Genomic DNA, 19,597 nt, shown 5'->3' with positions numbered 1-19,597 from the left:
AGTAACTCCGCAGGTCAGGCTGCATCTCTGGAGAACATGGAGAGGTGACTTTTCTGGTTGTGTTTATCCTCAAGGTAAACATCCTCATCCAGCGTGAAATGCTTGATTATGTAATTTCTGGTGGCTTTTCGCATACCACATGAGTTATAGAGCCATACAGCGGGGAAATAAGCCTTTCAGCCCAACATGCCACACTGACCAACATGTCCCATCTACATTAGTCCCACCTTCCTGCGTTTGACCCATATTCCTCTAAACCTGTCCTATCCATGTACATGTCTAAATATTTCTTAAACATTGCAATAGTACCTGCTTCAACTACCTCCTCCAGCAGCTTGTTCCATACACCCACCACCCTTGTGCAAAAAAGTTACCCCTCAGGTTAATATTAAATCTTTCCCCCTTAAACCTATGTCCTCCTGTTCTCAATTCCCCTTCTCTGGGCAAGAGACTCTGTGCGTTTACCCGATCTATTCCTCGTATGATTTTGTACTCATCGTCCTCCTGCGCTTCATACTTGCTAGTTGAACCAAGTATGCTGGAGAAATATCAGCAGAGAACTTCCAATACAGATAAAAGTCAGACTCATAAGAAGACAAAAAAGATGTGCTTGATTTGCTGTGAAAGAATCGAGAACAAAAATTGAAATCTATCTAAAAATCTTGCAAGTTTGTGTTGTGATTACAGCACTCATTGGTTACTTGATATTAAATATGTGACAATAGATTGTGGGGACCGAGAATGATTATTGGAAACTAATATTTGCCCCATTTGTTAAAGTACTGCAATATTGTTCAAAAGTATAACATTGAAGGAACAATTAAATTACTATTAAACTGCATTTTTAGAGCATTGACTATGAAATGCTCATCAGCAATTTTCCATATCAATGAATCAAGCAACAGCATTAAGTTACAGTTGAAGTAATGTTAAGTATTGTTTGGACAGATTAATTTAGCCACATTAAAGAATTACCGCAATCATTTATATGAGTGGAGTGTTGACCGTAAATATTTTTAAACTGTAGAAAAATAGTAGATAAAAGGAAATGAAAGATTCAAGGTTACAATATATACCTGAACTGAGGATATTAATGAGTGCCATTAATTGCGTACAGATGTGAAATCACCTTCTACGAAAGCGTTTGCAATTCTTCCAATTCTGACGATTGCTTTGGCTGTGAACATCAACAATGATTTTGAAATAAATTACAATCTTTAAAGTGAGATATGCTTGCCTGGATTGATTGGGAGTTTTCCAAACATGTTTTTGTTAAAAAAATTGCACCTTGCAATTATAGAGTCTATTTAACAGTAATATGTTGCTGTGTGTTTCACAAAATCATTATCAACAAAATGCATTCTTGTACGTGATTCCAAGTAGGTTGATATTGAAGACACAAGTAACTGCAGTTGCTGGTTTACAAAAAAAGATGGGTCCTGATCCAAAATGTCTCCCTTTCACATTCTCCAGAGATGCTGCCTGATCGATTGAGTAAATCCAGCAACATGTGTCTTTTTTAGGAAGATACTAGGACAGGTTATTATGATTGGTTAAAGTGGAAGGTTTTAAGAAGTGAAAGTAAAGAGGGCTGAGGGCAGAAACAATATATATCAGTTCACATAAAATATGCTGACAGGAATCTAGAACCAAGTAAAAAATAAGGGCTCACGCATTTAAGACAAAGATAAGAATGAATATTTTTTTTCTTGGAGGGTCATGAGATGTTGGAACTCTTTCTGAAAGGGCAGTGGAAGGAAGTATTTGGATATTTTTAAAGCAGAGGTAGAAATATTCTTGATAAGCAAAGGAATGAAAAGTTACCACGAGGAGTCAGGAATGCATAATTTAGCTTACGGTCAGATCTGTCACAATCTTATTAAGTGGTGGAGCTGGCTTGAGAGCTAAATTGATTTATCCTACTCCTAATCTCTATGTTTATTAGTTTTGCTGAGATATGCAAGAGGTCAAGATTAGAGTTTTATTGGAGTGAAAAAGGATTCAGAGAAACTGCAATTGCTAAGGCCGAGAGTAAAGATAGGATTCGGAACTAAGAGAGACATTTTGAAACAAGGCATTGGCAGACTTAGTGCTATGATAGGTCAGCAATGTCTGGGTTGATAGATGAATGGTATCTGAGAGGACTTAGTAAATAAGGAGCATCGTTTTGGATGAGGTCCAGCTTATGTAGGATGGAAAATTGCCTGCCTTCCTAGACAACCTTGGAAGAGTCAATAAATATAAAGGGCTGGGTTACAATTTCAATAGCCAAATCAAGCCCCAGGGCTTGCGCAAATTATTTTAATTATCTCCTCCATAATCCATATTCCATAATCTCCACCCAAGATAGAACAAAAGATGCTACTGATGCTAGTGCACTAATTTAGTTTAGTTTAGAGATACAGCACGGAAACAGGCCCTTCGGCCCACCATGTCAGCATCAACCAGCGAACCCTGCACATTAACACTTATACCAAGCCAATTAACCTACAGACCTGTATGTCTTTGGAGAGTGGGAGGAAACTGAAGATCTCAGAGTAAACTCACACCTTTACGGGGAAAACGTACAAATGGCGCACAGACAGCACCGTAGTCGGGTTTGAAACCGGGTCACCAGTGCTGCAAGCGCTGCAGGCAGCAACTCTACCACTGTGCCACCATGCAATGGATACTTTTTGCCTGAAACAATTCCAATGACCATACCACTTGAACTTGAGCAATAAACATGGGTGATGTTGTAAATGTTTCTTTTTTCCCTTGTCCGATTTCACAAGATTATTATCTCTGTGATCCTCTCCTAATATTGTTTCAGCCAGAATATCAGAGCAGTAGAATAGTTCAGCTATTTAACTTTATATTACTAGAAGCGGAGTAGTAGAGCATAGACTATTAATAGTAAGATTAAACGAGAACTTACCAGTTCAAAGTTTGATCGTCATTTTATGAGGAGTAACGTTGAGGGATTATGTGAAGAACCCGCCAGGACGCATGCGTGTCATTCTTCAAAGCAGCGGTGTGAAATCACAGATGACAGTAATGACTGAACATAGTAAGATTAGAGAAGAGGATACCAGTTGAACTTTATGATCAAGGGTGGGAGCGGATGGCACGTAATCCCTCAACGTTACTCCTCATACAATGACGATCAAACTTCGAACTGGTAAGTTCTCGTTTAATCTTACTATTTTACTTCAGAGTCACGTGAATGACTATGTGAAGATTTCAAAGCTCTGTGATTTCATGCCGTGGAAACGAGTCCATGCATCACATCTGCCTTAAATGACTAAGGGAGGAATTGTGTTAACATATTTAAACATGAATCCGACATTGAAAACCCATGATAAATTTATTAACAACAAATTATAGCCCCTATTTCATGGGGTGAAATCATAATACAGAACTTAAAATTGTTTCTGCAAAAGTTCCAGGTTTAACCACTGGTTTATAGTAGAATTGTTGGAACGTTTTTTCCCTAGGCCATCCTGCTGTCTCCAGGATTTGGTCCATCGGTACGTCCAATTCTATAGCTGCCGATGTAGCTGCAGCCCTGGTGGAATGAGATTTGAATATGTTAGTATCCACCCCAGCTGTTGTTAAAACCTGTTTCAGACATCTGGAAATAGTTTGAACCGACACCTTTTTGTGGGGTTGTTTGTGGCTGATTAGTAGTGCCATCTCATTGCCTCTGATATTTTTGGTGTTCTCTATGTATGACAATAAATGTCTTATTATACAGAGACGATCATCTATAGGGTAAGCCCTAAATTCTATTTTGAGGCCTGATGATCCCGGTCTGTTCTGCTTGACTAATTCGTGAATATGAAAAATTATATTTCTCGTTGAAGAAGTCATATCGTCCAGCCTTAACTTATGTAAAGACTGTACCCTTTGTGCTGAGACCAAAGCCATCAGCATAACTGTTTTATGCGTCAGTTTTTGCAGGGACAGAGCTGTTGCTGGAGACCAGTTCCTTAGCAACTTTAGGACAATACTCACATCCCATATATGAGAGTACCTGGTTCTTGGGGGATTGGTATTAAAAATTCCCCTCATAAGTTTGGTTACCAGGGGGTGAGTCCCAACAGAATGATGCTCTGATCCTCGCCACAGATATGCTGAAAGGGCACTTCTGGTGCAGTTAATGGCACTATAACTGAGCCCCTCATCATAATGGAGGCCTGCCAGGAATTCCAGAACAGACGTTATGTTCATCGTGCTGTAAGTGAAGTTGTTTTTGAAACAATATATCTCCCATTTCCTGATGTATACCAGATATTGTTTTTTGGTGGACTGCCTGTGGGCCGCTGAGATAATGTTCAATGTTCGGTCCATCAGTCCCAGTTCCAGTAGAGGTTTCTTTAGACTATACAAATTAATAAGTTTGTCGTATTATGACATGGATGACTATCCCCCGTTACGGGATGAACCAACAAATCTGGTCATTTCAGGACGGTGATACTTGGTTCTAAGGCCATGTCGAGAATCATAGGGAACCATGGTTGAGTAGGCCAATCGGGCACTACCAAAATACCAGACGCCGAGTCTTGTTGTATTTTGCGTAATACCCGACTGATGAGGCAGAAAGGAGGGAATGCATAGAAAAAAAATTCCCCCAATGCAGCGAAAAGGCATCTATCGCTGATGCCCCAGGGTCTGGTTCCCAAGAAACATAGTTTGGTAACTGGCGATTGAGTCTACATGCAAATAGATTGATATCTGGTGTTCCGTACCGTGCTACAATATCAGCAAATACTTTTTGATCCAGCATCCATTCGATGTTTTCATTGAATTTGCGTGACCTGGTGTCTGCCACTGAATTGAGGTTACCTGGGAGGTAAGTAGCTGATATCCAAATATTTTTCTGAATACACCATTGCCAAATTTTATTAGCCAGATTGTCACATGATGTCGATTTGATTCCACCCATATGGTTAATATATGCCACCACGGTGGTATTGTCAATCTGTAGTCTAACATGCTGGTGATGCATTCTAGAATAGTATGATTTTAAGCCATAGAACGCACCCAACATTTCCAGGTAGTTTATGCCAAGTGTCTGAAGTAATGATGCCTCCTGTGCATTCCATCTACCTCCACAGCTAGAGATGGAGTTGGTAGCACCCCAACCAAGCGCACTGGCATCAGTTTGTAGCACCACTGAGGGGTTGCAGACAATGATAGGGCTGGAACAATACCAAATGTTATCCCTCCACCATTTTAATTCCATAATTGCTTTGATTGGTAGCTTCATTGGTCTGTCGAAATGACCAGCATTAATTTTGAGTGCTTGTATTTTTGCCCTTTGTAAATTTTGGAAATACAAAGGTCCAAATTGTGTGGCTGTAAAAGCAGCCACTATTTTGCCAATTACCCTTGCTACCAATCTAATAGATGGTTCACTGATGTCAATGAGGTTGTTGCAGGCCTCAGTTAAGACTGTAGCCTTGTCCTTTGGTAAAGTCACCGACATGTGAACTGAGTCAATTGTGAACCCCAAATAATCCATTATGGTGGAAGGCGTTAGTTTAGATTTAACTGGATTTTAAATAACGTCTGTGATTAGTCCGTATAGGCACTGAATAGTAAGCATCTTTTAGGTCGATGCTAGACATGAAGTAGCCTGTGGAAATCAATTGTTTGGCAGTAACAAAGGTTTCCACTTTGAAATGAATATACTGCACAAATGTATTCAATTTGGTCAAATCTATGATGATGCGACAACCACCATCTTTTTTGTTTTTGGTAAAGATATTAGACACAAATTCCAGAGAATCGTGTTGGGTTTTTTCAATAACCCCCTTAGCGTGGAGTCTCACCAGTTCAGCATATGCTTCCAATTTTTCTTTTCGTGAAAGTACGAACGTTCGGTTCGGTACATGCTGAACTGGGGGGCTATTTTTGTGCACAAATTCAATGGTATATCCCTGGGTACTGTTTAGGATTTAAGTGTCTCTTGTTAAAGCACTCCATGCCTCCCAAAAGAAGTGTAATCTCCCACCGATATGTGTATTATCCACACTTCCTATAATTTGTAAGGGACCAGACCCACCTACCTCCATGGTTACCAGTGGAAAGTTTACTTCTTCCTGTGCAGTCTTCGAGGAGGTTGAGGCGCCGGTGTCTGGGTTTGAGTTTGGGGTTTGCGCATTTTCCACGAAGGCCGGTCTGGGCCATGGCCTAAAAAAGACCGCTGTCCTGTATGTCCGGCCTTTGAGCTTTCACCAGCTTCTGATTGTCTTGCTCTGCTGGTGGGTGCGTAAGGGTGCTGTCTTTGAGTGTAGGAGGTCCTTCCTGTTGTCGCCTTTATAAGCCCCAGGGTTTTTGCCTCCTCATCGAGCTCCTTAACCTGTTTGGATAGGTTGCCCCCAAATAATAATATTGGTGGCTTTGTGTCTCCAGGTTTGCACTGGCCTGCGAACTTTGGATTTAAGTGTTCAAGAAGGAACTGCAGATGCTTGAAGTTCGAAGGTACACAAAAATGCTGGAGAAACTCAGCGGGTGCAGCAGCATCTATGGAGCGAAGGAAATAGGCAACGTTTCGGGCCGAAACCCTTCTTCAGACTTTGGATTTAAGGCAGGTCGGATGGCATTCTTTCTGATCTAATTGATCTCATACTACGTATTGCAGAAGAGTGCCAGTGCATCCTGTTGTTCTTGCGACATTTCTTTCTCATCCACTGTGCGAGCGAATGCTGTGATCCCTGCTGTTAGTAATTTTAGTACTTTCTGGAGTTTTACATCCAGGCTTCTAACTCCTGCTCCGACGAGTTTCCAAATACAATTGTTCACCACTGGAACATTCAGGGATACACAATTTCTTGGTGCCAAATATTTGGCAGTGGTGTCCATCACAGCCTGTTCCTGTAGTTGCTTGAATGATAGGAAATCAATGCTGGATGCTAGTTTTTGTTCTAGATTTTTTTCCAGTCTGATCTGGCTGTATGTAATTGGACACCATGTCCAGTAGGTTTTCTCATTCCTGCACCCCCTGCACACTTGTTGTTTGTTCAGCAAACCCCCCTTCAGGGTCAGCCCAGAATTGACCCCCAGTACTCCCCTCTGACGAGGGAGATGCACTGTGCAGCCCTACGTAAGGTGCTGCTGTGGGTGTTTTGTATAACCCATGGTGACTAGACTCCATCTCCCGGAGTCTGTCACGTTGGAGCATCTGCTCCATAAGCCGCTCCATTCGGCTCCAGCCCTCAAAGTCGGACTCATCAGAGTCAACGGCTCTGTTAGTTTTCCATTTTGCCTTCCCGCCCGCCCGCGGTGTTGTTCTGGCCGGCGCGGGGGCGAAGTCGGGCACAGCTGATCCCACTACTGGTCATTCTAGTGCCATCAGCCGCTGCTGGCTGCCCGCAACTCCGCGGTCCTCCCCAGCCAGCTTTGTCGCAGCTCTAGTCGACTTTTTGGTTTTATCCATCGTTTTCCCACCTGTGAAACAGTACGGGAAATAACAACGACCGCAGAGTAACTCGCTTACCTGTCGGTCTCGGCTTTTAAACTTGCCGCTACGGGAGAACGTCGTTCCACCCCGCCTATCGTTTCGCAATGCGTGTAGCGATATGTCACGCATGCGTCCTGGCGGGTTCTTCACATAGTCACTCACGTGACTCCGAAGTAAAATAGATATTTCTGCAGTGACAATTTCAAGCAAGATTGACTATGTCTGTCAAGATTAAAGAAACTTTATTTTGCTCAACACAAAGCTTAACACTTCATATATATTGTAATCAAAAATTAAGAATAGTGTTTCTTAAATAATGTAATCGAAAGATAGGTCACAGAAAAAGACACTGAATCCATACCATACCACCATTTAGACTAGTGCTACATTAATCTTCTTGTCGTCACATGTCCAACAACAACCCCCAGTTTTGATCATTCATCTGCACATGAAATACATCTTACAATAGCAAATTAACCTACTATCTCACACATCTTTGGGACGTGGGGGGAAACCTTAGCACCTGTAGGACGTCTACATGGTCACCGAGAGAAAATGCAAATTCCAAGCAGAAGCACCTGGGGTCAGGATTGAATTTGGGTATCTGGCCCCACAACACAGACACACCTTTAGCTGAGGCATTTTTAGTCATAGTCATAGAGCTATGCAACAAGAAACAGGAACTTTGTCCCAACATGTCCACACCTTCTGGGTGAATTGCATTTGCCTGCGATAGACACAAAATGCTGGAGTAACTCAGCAGGACAGGCAGTATTTATGGAGAGAAGGAATGGGTGACGTTTCAAGTCGAGACCCTTCTTCAGACTGAAGTCTGAAGCAATATGAAGAAGGGTCTCAGCGCGAAACATCACCCATTCCTTTGCTCCAGAGATGCTGCCTGTCCTGCTGAATTACTCCAGTATTTGTGTCTATCTTTGGTTTAAACCAGCATCTCTGTAGTTCCTTCCTACACATTACATTTGCCTGCATTTGGCCCATCACCCTCCAAGTCCTTCCTATCCATATATATTTCTAAGTATCTTTTGGAAGTCATAATTCTATCCACATTTATATTACTTCATTCCAGATGTAGACTGCCCTCTGAGTGACAAGTGAATGAGTTCAAAGCTTCAGACTCTGCCAGAATAGCAAAAAGCACAAAATTATCAATAAAGTTATTTATTATTATTTAGCTGCTTTGGATTAGTTTGAAAATTATTCATTTAAATAATGAAAAATATTCATTATGAATGTTTTTCATTTGGTGCAACTATTCCTTCTATTGTAGATGCACAAAGGAAAAGGAAAAAAAATCAGTAAACCCACCAAAATAACAATTCAAGAAAAATATGTTGATATTGGATAAACTCCAGCGCAAAGTTTGGCTGACAATAGTAGGACTTAAAATATTAAATAATGAAGATTGGTTACATCAGCTTATTTTACATTCTTTTGATTGCAGAAGACGGAGTTGTGATCCCACCGTGTTGAAACGTCAAAAGAAGTGGATACAGTAAATAAGAATTGTTATTTGAGAGAAGAAATCAGGAACAATTAGATGTCAAAAAGTTGAGCTAGCCTGAACAAAAGTAGGAAAAAAGTTCACTTCAATCTGACTCTACTCACCACTGGACCCACTCACAAGCTTGGCCATACACTGGACCTGGTGCTATTGTTCGGCCTCCCAATTTGTAATATAGAAATTATAGATGCTTGTCTGTCAGATCTTAGTGCAATTATATTTGATGCATTTCTGCCTTTCTCCCCTCAAAATCTCATCTCCCTGTTCGCTACTCCCGCTACGTAAACTCATTGATTGCCAGTAAGTTCTCTGAAGCTCTCATAGCTTCTCCCGACATCTGCACCATCGAGGCTTCTAACCCCATCTCAGCACTGACGATCTCATTCTTCAATACCACTTGCTCTTCCATCCTGGATTCTGTTGCTCCTCTTAAAATGAAAAAGCCTAAGCCTAAAGGTTGGCCTTGGCTCAATGACACTACCAGAGCCCTAAGAAGAGAGTGAAGAAAATCAGAACGGAAGTATAAATGTGATAAACTTCAAATTTCCTTCGAACTTCTGAGAAACAATCTTCTCAAATACCAGGAAGCAGTAAAGTTTGCGAGATCACAATACTTCTCCGACCTTATTTTCAAAAATGTTCAAAATTCCAAGGTCCGTACTATTACCTCTGTCATATGTCCCACCCCCAGTACCAGCTTAGCTGGGTCCCCTGCCAAGTGCGAAGAATTCTTTACTTTTTTCATCAGTAAAGTTGAGAACATCAGAACGAATATTTCCCCTCCCACCCGTGACCTAGATGTCTCTTTGGTCTGTTCTTCTAAATTAGACTGCTTCCAACCCGTTACTCTATCCTCCCTTGTAAAGCTTGTCTCCACTATGAAACCTGCAACCTGCCCCCTTGACGTTGTTCCCACTGCCCTTCTGAAGGATGTCTTTGCAACAGTTGGTCCCAGTATTCTCTCTATCATCAACAGTTCTCTGGCCACTGGCACTTTTCCAACCTGTTTCAAGCACGCAATGGTCCAGTCACTCCTGAAAAAACCTAACCTAGACCCCACCTTGCCTAGTAACTACAGACCTATTTCTAAACCGCCTTTCCTCTCAAAAGTCCTTGAAAAGGTAATTCTAGACAACTAATGCCTTATCTGTGTACAGTTGCGTACAGTTTTGGTCTCCAAATCTGAGGAAGGACATTATTGCCATAGAGGGAGTGCAGAGTGCAGAGAAGGTTCACCAGACTGATTCCTGGGATGTCAGGACTGTCTTATGAAGAAAGACTGGATAGACTTGGTTTATACTCTCTAGAATTTAGGAGATTGAGAGGGGATCTTATAGAAACTTACAAAATTCTTAAGGGGTTGGACAGGCTAGATGCAGGAAGATTGTTCCCGATGTTGGGGAAGTCCAGGACAAAGGGTCACAGCTTAAGGATAGGGGGGAAATCCTTTAAAACGGAGATGAGAAAAACTTTTTTCACACAGAGAGTGGTGAATCTCTGGAACTCTCTGCCACAGAGGGTAGTTGAGGCCAGTTCATTGGCTATATTTAAGAGGGCGTTAGATGTGGCCCTTGTGGCTAAAGGGATCAGAGGGTATGGAGAGAAGTCAGGTACGGGATAATGAGTTGGATGATCAGCCATGATCATATTGAATGGCGGTGCAGGCTCGAAGGGCCGAATGGCCCACTCCTGCACCTAATTTCTATGTTTCTATGTTTCTATCTACACCAGCCTGGAAAGTTTCCAATCAGGTTTCAGGGCACACCACAGCACAGAGTCTGCCTTGTTGAAGGTACACAACGACCTCCTTCTCGCCATCGACTCCGGCGACTTTGCTATCCTGCTCCTTCTCGACCTCAGCGCAGCATTTGATACAGTAGACCATACCATCCTAATTGACCGTCTCCAGTGCGGGGTTGGTGTTGATGGCATTGCCCTGAGCTGGTTCATTTCCTACCTACAAAACAAGAGTTTCCCTACCAACAGAAGAAATTATTTCTCTTTCCCAGCTAGCCTTTTCTGCGGGGTTCCACAAGGCTCCATCCTAGGCTCCATTCTCTTCTCTCTCTACATGCTCCCCCTTGGCCAAGTCATTCAAAGGCATGGTATTTCATTCCACTGCTATGCAGATGATACACAGCCCTATCTCCCCCTGAAACCCAGCAACCGGTCTAATTAAAACAGCCTCATGCACTGCCTTGATGATTTAAAATGCTGGATGGCTCAGAATTTCCTCAAACTTAACGAGAGCAAGTCTGAGGTCATCCTACTCGGCCCCTCCGACCCCATCAAAACGATACCAGGCAGCCTTGGAAGCTTAACGTCCTTAGTCAAACCGCACATCAAAAACCTTGGCGTGATATTTGACTCCGTATTAAAGTTTGACAAGCAACTCAACTGTGGTAAAAGCTGGTTTCTTCCAGCTTTGTACAATAGGTAAAATCAAATCATTCCTCAAATTTGCTGACCTTGAAAAAATCATCCACGCATTCATCTTTTCCCGCCTTGATTACTACAACTCCCTATACACTGGCATCAGCCAATCATCCCTGTCCCATCTGCAATTGGTCCAAAACGGTGCAGCAAGACTTCTGACGGGTACCCGTCAAAGGGACCACATCATCCTGATCCTGGCCTCTCTCCACTGGCTCCCAGTATGGTATAGAATCAACTTCAAGGTCCTCTTATTCATTTACAAAGCCCTTAACGGGCTTGCCCCCCCCCCCATATCAAAAATCTTCTAACCAACCATTCTACCTTCAGGTCCCTCAGGTTGACCGACTTGGGGCTATTGACTATCCCGTGGTCTAGGTTTAAGCTCAGGGGTGACCGCGCCTTTGCGGTTGCAGCACCTAAACTGTGGAATAGCATCCTGCTCCTCATCAGAACTGCCCCTACAATCAACTCCTTTAAATCACGACTCAAAACCTATTTCTACTCCCAAGTGTTTTTGAGCCCCTCTGATGGGGCGCTGTAAACAGTTTATGTATGTATTGTTAGGTCTGTCTACCGTTGTATGTATCAAATTAGTGCCTGCACTGATGTAAAACACTTTGGTCAACGTGAGTTGTTTTTAAATGTGCTATACAAATACATTTATTTATTGGTTTCTATTTGACAAATGTTGTACAATCATGTCAATAAAGGACAATTGAAAATATCCCCGCCAACTTTAGTGTTAAATAAAGATTCAAAAACATCTGGTTATCAAGCTTGAATTAACCTCAGATGTTCAGCCATCAATAGCAATTTGCTTTCAGACTTGCCAAGATGTAGGTGGTCCTGAAATATTTTGCTTCCCTTTTAACTAGAAATCATTTTGTCACATTTTTGTGCCTAGGAAATTTGGAATGCATGCTCAGCGCCTGGGTTTTTATACCAACAAACATAAAAACAGCACGCTGAAGAAGGGTCTCAACCTGAAACATCACCCATTGCTTCTCTCCAGAGATGCTGCCTGTCCTGCTGAGTTACACCAGCTTGTTGTTTCTATCTTTGCATTGAAAGAAGAATTGATACAGGGCCAACAATTCAGAGAGGTGCAATAGTGGAAAGGTGGATACTCTTTGAGTGATGCATGCAGTTATCCTACAGTAAGGTCAGTTCAACTGATATAATAATGCACTACCTCAGATTTACAGTCCTTCAGCTTAAAGAGGCCAGTAACCTGTGCATGCTGAGAAGATCATGAGGCTGAGGCAGTAGATGAACATTTACATTGGAGACGGTCACAAAATATTGGAGTAACTCAGTGGGACAGGCAGCATCTCTGGAGAGATGGAATGGATAACGTTTCAGGTCGAGACCCTTCTTCAGACAAGAGGGAAACTAGAGAGATGGAAGTGTAAGGTGTGAAAAGAACAGATCAAAGCAGATGCCGATCAAAGAAATGTGCAATGTTTCATTGTCGCCTGAGGGGAAGGTGACAATGAGGTATACAAACAGTAACATTAATCAGCACAGCGAAACTAGTGGGAGATTTAGGGTGGGGGAGGGATGGAGAAAGAGGGGTTATTACTAGTTTTACTGTCCTGACCTGTTCACTGACCTGAAATGTTGGTTTAATATTCTCATGAAAGTTATTTTACAGGAAAGGAGGCCCACACTCCTAAAAAGGCACAACATATTTTTCATGCACATTTTACCTATAAAAAGAGGTAAAACTGATTTAATTTCTAGGCTTGTGTATACTTTTTTTTCCTAAATTGAATATCAATGTTTTCATCAATTCCAAAAAACCAGTCAAATACTTTGTTCCTGCCTTCTTATTACAATCGGTTTATATTTTGTTAGTGCCAACGCAGAAACATTCAAAACTAGTTATTGAACTAATATTTGGAAACATTTCCATCAGTTGCTTGTAATTTCAAGAAAATAAATGAGATGCTGTGGACAATGAGTTGATTAATAGGGCTATGACTTTTATTCCAATCGATGTCAATCTCCACTCAAATATGGTCCTGTATTTTATTTAAGGCTCTTGATCATGGAGTGATCATGATACTCGAGCAATCATTCACTTGACAGATTAGTTTTAGGTAACTGACTGCACAAATCCCATCACTATGGACAACTGTCAGCTTTAACTCCTCAGAGAGTTGTCACGAGATGGTGATGACATCCAGGAAATCACTTCATCTGGGAAGCTAATAAAAGGAGAGGAAATATCACTGCTATTGGGAAGGCCGAAAACTGTCCACTTCATAAGTATCATATGTTCTGGCAACGGAAACAAAATCACAAGGACAAATATTGTTTCAGATGGTCCAATTTAATGTGAAGATTTTAGTTCAACGATTATAAAGGAAAATGGCTGCACAGTTTTCCATTGTGAGAGAATATGTTTAATTAGTTTAATAATAATAATAATAATAATTATAATAATAATAATAATAATAATAATAATAATAATAATAATAATAATAATAATAATAATAATAATAATAATAATAATAATAATAATATCTTTTATTGTCATTGCACATAAGCGCAATGAGATTTGGTATGCAGCTTCCATCCGATGTCATAAATTAAATAACTAATAAAATTTAGATTTAGATACCCTGAGAACATGGTTTGTAAAAAGAACATTACAACAGTAAATAGTCAAAACAGTTCAAACAGACTAAAGTGCAGATGTGTCTGTGCGACATGACTATCCGAGGGAGACAGTCCATGGGGGGTGGGGGGCACTCAGCAGGGCCGGTTCAGACCCGCTATAGCTCTGGGGATGAAGCTGTTCCTGAGTCTGGAGGTTCGGTCGTAGAAGGCCTTGTAACCTCTGCCGGAGGGAAGTAATTCGAACAGTCCATTACAAGGGTGTGAGGAGTCTTTATGGATGCTGACGGCCTTCCTGAGGCACCGTGTGTGGTAGATGCCCTCCAAGGCTGGTAGCTGTGTCCCAATAATCTTCTGCGCTCTGTGGACGATGCGCTGAAGAGCTCTGAGCAATGTAGTCTGTCAAATATATTTGTAAGTAAGTAAGTAAGTAAGTAAGTAAGTAAGTAAGTAAGTGAGTGAGTGAGTAAGTGAGTAAGTGAGTAAGTGAGTAAGTGAGTAAGTAAGTAAGTGAGTAAGTGAGTAAGTGAGTAAGTGAGTGAGTAAGTGAGTGAGTGAGTGAGTGAGTAAGTGAGTAAGTGAGTAAGTAAGTGAGTGAGTGAGTGAGTGAGTGAGTGAGTGAGTGAGTGAGTGAGTGAGTAAGTGAGTAAGTGAGTAAGTGAGTGAGTAAGTAAGTAAGTAAGTAAGTAAGTAAGTAAGTAAGTAAGTAAGTAAGTAAGTAAGTAAGTAAGTAAGTAAGTAAGTAAGTAAGTAAGTAAGTAAGTAAGTAAGTAAGTAAGTAAGTAAGTAAGTAAGTAAGTTCATTGGCCAAGTATTCACATATTTTCCTTGGTGCTCCGCCCACAAGTAACAACATGACATACAGTGACTGTTACGAATGACTCAGAAAACACTAAACATTAATAATAATAAAACATTAATGATAAAACACCATTGATCAAGCATGTGAACCAACAAAATACCAGATCCAAGGGAGGCTACAGATTTTTGGCTGTTGAGTAGGGCAACTATTCGTGGATAAAAAACGTCTGGCTTTTTATGTCTGGCTTTGGCAGCTTTGACAATCCGGAGTCGCCGGATGGACTTTATCTTGTACTATCTTTAATCGGACTTCATTGGGCTTTATCTTGCACTAAACTTTATACCCTTTAATCTGATTCTGTACACTGTGGACACCTTGATTGTAATCATGTATAGTTTTAGTTGCTGTTGCTGACTGGATAGCATGCAACAAAAAGCTTTTCAGTATACCTTGGTACATCAGACAATAATAAACTAAACGCCACTCAAGTAAACTGAGGGAAAGAAGGATGCAGATTGTCATTTGTTTGCTATTTTTGGATCATCATGCTTGAGCTTGTGGATTATGAAATTAATATGTACAAAATGGTCCAGAACTTGTGGGGTGCATTTCCCTATGGCAGCCAGAAAATGGCATATAACTCAGAAAACTGCTTTCAGTTGTTTACTGTACCTGGATTTTCCAGACAACCCCTATTGAACCATTCATCAGCTCTTCCAAGAACTCCCAGGAATTCCCAGGGTAGCTCATATCACAATGAAGAGTTATAGTCATACAGCAGGGAAACATGGCCTTCAGCCCAGACCTTGCTGAATAAGATACCTGTCCACATTAGTCCCACCTAATCCACGTTTGGCCTATAATTCCTCTAAATCTTTCTTATCCGTGCAAATGTCCAAATGTCTGACACATGTTGTTATAGTACCTGCCACAACTATCTCCTCCAGCAGTTCGCTCCATAAACCTACCACCCTCTGTGTGAAAACGTTGCCCCTCAGGTTCTGAATCTTTCCTCTCAGTTAAAACTGAAAATGAAATTAACATAATGTGTTAAAACATAAAGTATCTGATGAAGTGTCATCGACCAGAAATATTAACCGTGTTTGTCACTCCATAGATAGGACCTAACCTGCTGAGTATTCCCAGCATTTTCTGTATTTATTTTAGATTTACAGCATCTGCAGTTTTCTTTTGATTTTCACGGCTGAACTAAAGTTCAAGATTCCTATTTTGGGAGCACAGTCCATATCATCAGATATACTCAGAGGCCTCCGCCCAGTATATTTCATGCAAATGACTGCTGCGGCTTAGAAATTAAATAAATTCATAGCTCTTAGACCGAACAGTTTTTGCTGAATTGAAGCAGGTTAATTTTTCCACCTATTTTGACAACTGTGCCAGTTGTCACGGCATGTCAATGCACCATTAAGGAGTCCTACGTACATCCCTCACTGTGATCGCCCCATGAAGTGAATCTCTGATTAGAGGCTATCCAGAGAAATGGATGTCACTCAACTACATCAAGATGCTTTCATGTTACTTGACAAAAATGAATTATTTAATGTCTGATTTTGATTTAGTGGCTGCTCTTTTAACTCCAGCCACAGTGCAAAAACTGATAGGGTTTTGTGCAGAGATTATATTTATATGATGTCGCAATCTTTGTCAGTCAAACAAATGATATTCTGTCAAAGGAGCGGCAAATCTATACACGAATAAAAAAAAAGCCAAAGGTTAGAAATTAAACAGATTGGCAGGTTAACAGATGGAGTGGTGATGATTGAGAGGCAAGGATGATGCCAGTCGGACAGGAAGGACAAGGAGCTCATTGCTAAGCAGAAGAGGTGACTGGCTTGGCAGTGAAAAAGTGATAAATGTGCCCTGACAGGAGAGATTATACTGGAAATATTTTTTTTAATCCCATAATATGGGGAAAGGTCGAGATACTCAGAGTTTATAAATTGTAACTGTGCCCTGTAAAAGCTGGTTATTTTGGTTCAGTTCATCAAAATGAATCGTTATTTAATTGTCGGAACATTAATAAATCAAAAAGTTCAAAAAGTACGGAACATGTTATCTTTCTATACTGTGTGCTAATGGAATGTGTGAAAGTTTTTGCCACTGAAATATTTGTACATATTCTCTGCAAACAGTTGCCAGTTATTCTTGGAAAGTCCCATTCAAAAAGTCTTTGTTTAATGTAACACCAATGCTCATATTATTAGAGAGCCAATAGCTAGAGAGCAGTCGTGGACCACTATATGCCTCATTGGAGACCTTTGTAATACCTTTGATCGGACTTTACTGGCTTTATCTTGCAGTAAACGTTATTGTGCAGATAGTGTGCAGGTCCCTTTTTCATGTACCTGCACACTGCGGATGGCTCAATTATAATCATGTATTGTCTTTCTGCTGACTGGTTAGCCCACAACAAAAGCTTTTTACTGTATCTCGGTACACGTCACAATAAACTAAACTAGAACAAAACCATAAAAGTTTTTAAATTGCAATGGTGTATAATGAGCCAGTGACAGCAATGAGCACAACAGAGATGATAGTGGGGAAAGTTAGGACACCAGCAGAGTTTTAGGTGAACTCAAGTACATGCAGCATGGAGGATGGGAAGTAGAATTGGTGTGCAGGAAGGAAGTGCAGATGCTGGTTTAAACCGAAGGTAGACACAAAATACTGGAGAAAAAATCACTCAGTGACTGGAGTAATACAGGCAGCATCTCTGGAGAGAAGGAATGGGTGACGTTTCGGGCCGAGGACTTGTGGCCATATTGGATGAAAAGAACAGCATTAAAAGAACAGTGCCAGGTGCACGCAGTGTTGGACAGGAATCGATGTGGGTGAATATATGGAAGTGGAAGTTGACGCTTACACTGCTTTATCTCTGAACTAAAATAAAACTAAGGTGCACTCAACGCTTCTCTAAAGCCTTCCATTCATGTGATTTATCATAAAAATAAAAACAAAACAAGTGTCAGAAACAAATAACGATTGCATTAATTAAAATATGTTTTAGGCATATTTCCTCCAGGCAAAAATCATAATGGCTATTTAGTTTAAATATCGTTAATTATAAGCATAATTCATTTAATCTTACAGCATTGCTAATATGTAGACATAAGTAGACATAGGCTAAAAACCATTTATGTATATATAACTTTGTGGCCATTCCTTCTTAACTACATACTAAATTTGGGTACTTCAATTCGGCATGTGAACTTCTGTCAGTTATATAAAACTGATCTATTTCCCTTGAATCAAATTAAACAGATTTGAAGTTATTGTAACATTTTTAGTCCCTCAACATCAGTTACTGTGCATGAATACGCAGTTTCCATTTTTAATGGGATTATCATGGTTCGGACAACAATAAGTGGAAAATATTGTGCACCATTATGATTGCAGTTAAAAGTATACACATTTGCCTTTCTGATGATGAACCTTTAATAAAACATAATTCAATAGTTTAGATCTGTGGCTTCAATTAAGTAATCTTGCAGGGCATGGTCTTCCAATACAGCAGTAACTTCCATTTAGAACTGTTATAAAACAAATAATATACAGTGACCGGAGAATGGAAAAGATAAGTGCTATTTCTTATTAGTTATTTAATTGTAGAATATAAATGCTGAATAGAGTGCCCTTGTTCATAAAATTGTGGCACAAAGAATTCTAATAATTAGAATAAATGCGGTGAAACAAAAAACATTCAGCATCTGAACTGTATAAGACTTGAAAAGTACGTCCAAGTGAAGCAGATTATGTTCCTACATTCAGAATGTATGCAATCTGAGCAACCAAATTTAGTTTCAACAGATATTCCGTTTTCCTGAACATTGATTTAAACAGCATCTTCCTTAATGCCTGACATATGATTTGATCAATTGGTGCAATGATGCGTAATTTTATACTCAATGCTGTAGACTATAAAGTGCTTGGAAATGATTGCTTGCTTTAGTAAAAGAGGGAACCAGGAAGCCATAAGAGAGATGTGTGCCATGACATATTGATGTAGAAGGCTCCCTGATGCTTAACTACTTGAAATTGAGTTTGCCTTGCACTGGTGCAAGTGGGTGGCATGGAGGAATAAGGCAATGCACAGATGCACAGCAATCAGTATTAGTAACAAACTGAGGATGACAAAAACACTGTGCCATTAACTTAAATAATTGTCAAGGATGATAGCGGTGCAACTCAGATGCTGGAAATAAAGAGGATACTGTAACTGCAATGCATAAACAAAAGAGATATACTTTATGTGTAGGAAGGAACTGCAGATGCTGGTTTAAACCAAAGATAGACACAAATAACTGGAATAACTCAGCAGGACAAGCATCATCTCTGGAGATAAGGAATGGGTGATGTTTCGGGTCAGGGATAAGGGAAATGAGGGTGAAAACGAGAAGCTAGTGCAACTTGGGTGGGGAAGGGATAGAGAGCGAGGGAATGTCGGGGTTATTGGAAGTTAGAGAAATCAAATTCATACCATAAGCTGCCCAAGTGAAATATGATGTACTTTATGGTTGTCAATGATTCAAAACATGAAATTAAAAAAAAAATGCATTAACGAGAAATCAATATATTTAATTACAGTTTCAAAACCGTTAATGCAACATAATCTTCTGCTGTTTCTTCCTCTTCTCTGTTCCATAACTTCTAAAATCACAATCAGAATCCTCACCAGTTGTTGATCCCCTATTATTATCATAAAATATTCTATCACATGAAATTTCGTTCAGACCGTAAGGTCTGAATG

The sequence above is a fragment of the Amblyraja radiata genome, chromosome 21, assembly GCF_010909765.2.
Source record: "Amblyraja radiata isolate CabotCenter1 chromosome 21, sAmbRad1.1.pri, whole genome shotgun sequence".
NCBI lineage: Eukaryota > Metazoa > Chordata > Chondrichthyes > Rajiformes > Rajidae > Amblyraja > Amblyraja radiata.
Note: the sequence above shows the minus strand (reverse complement) of the source record.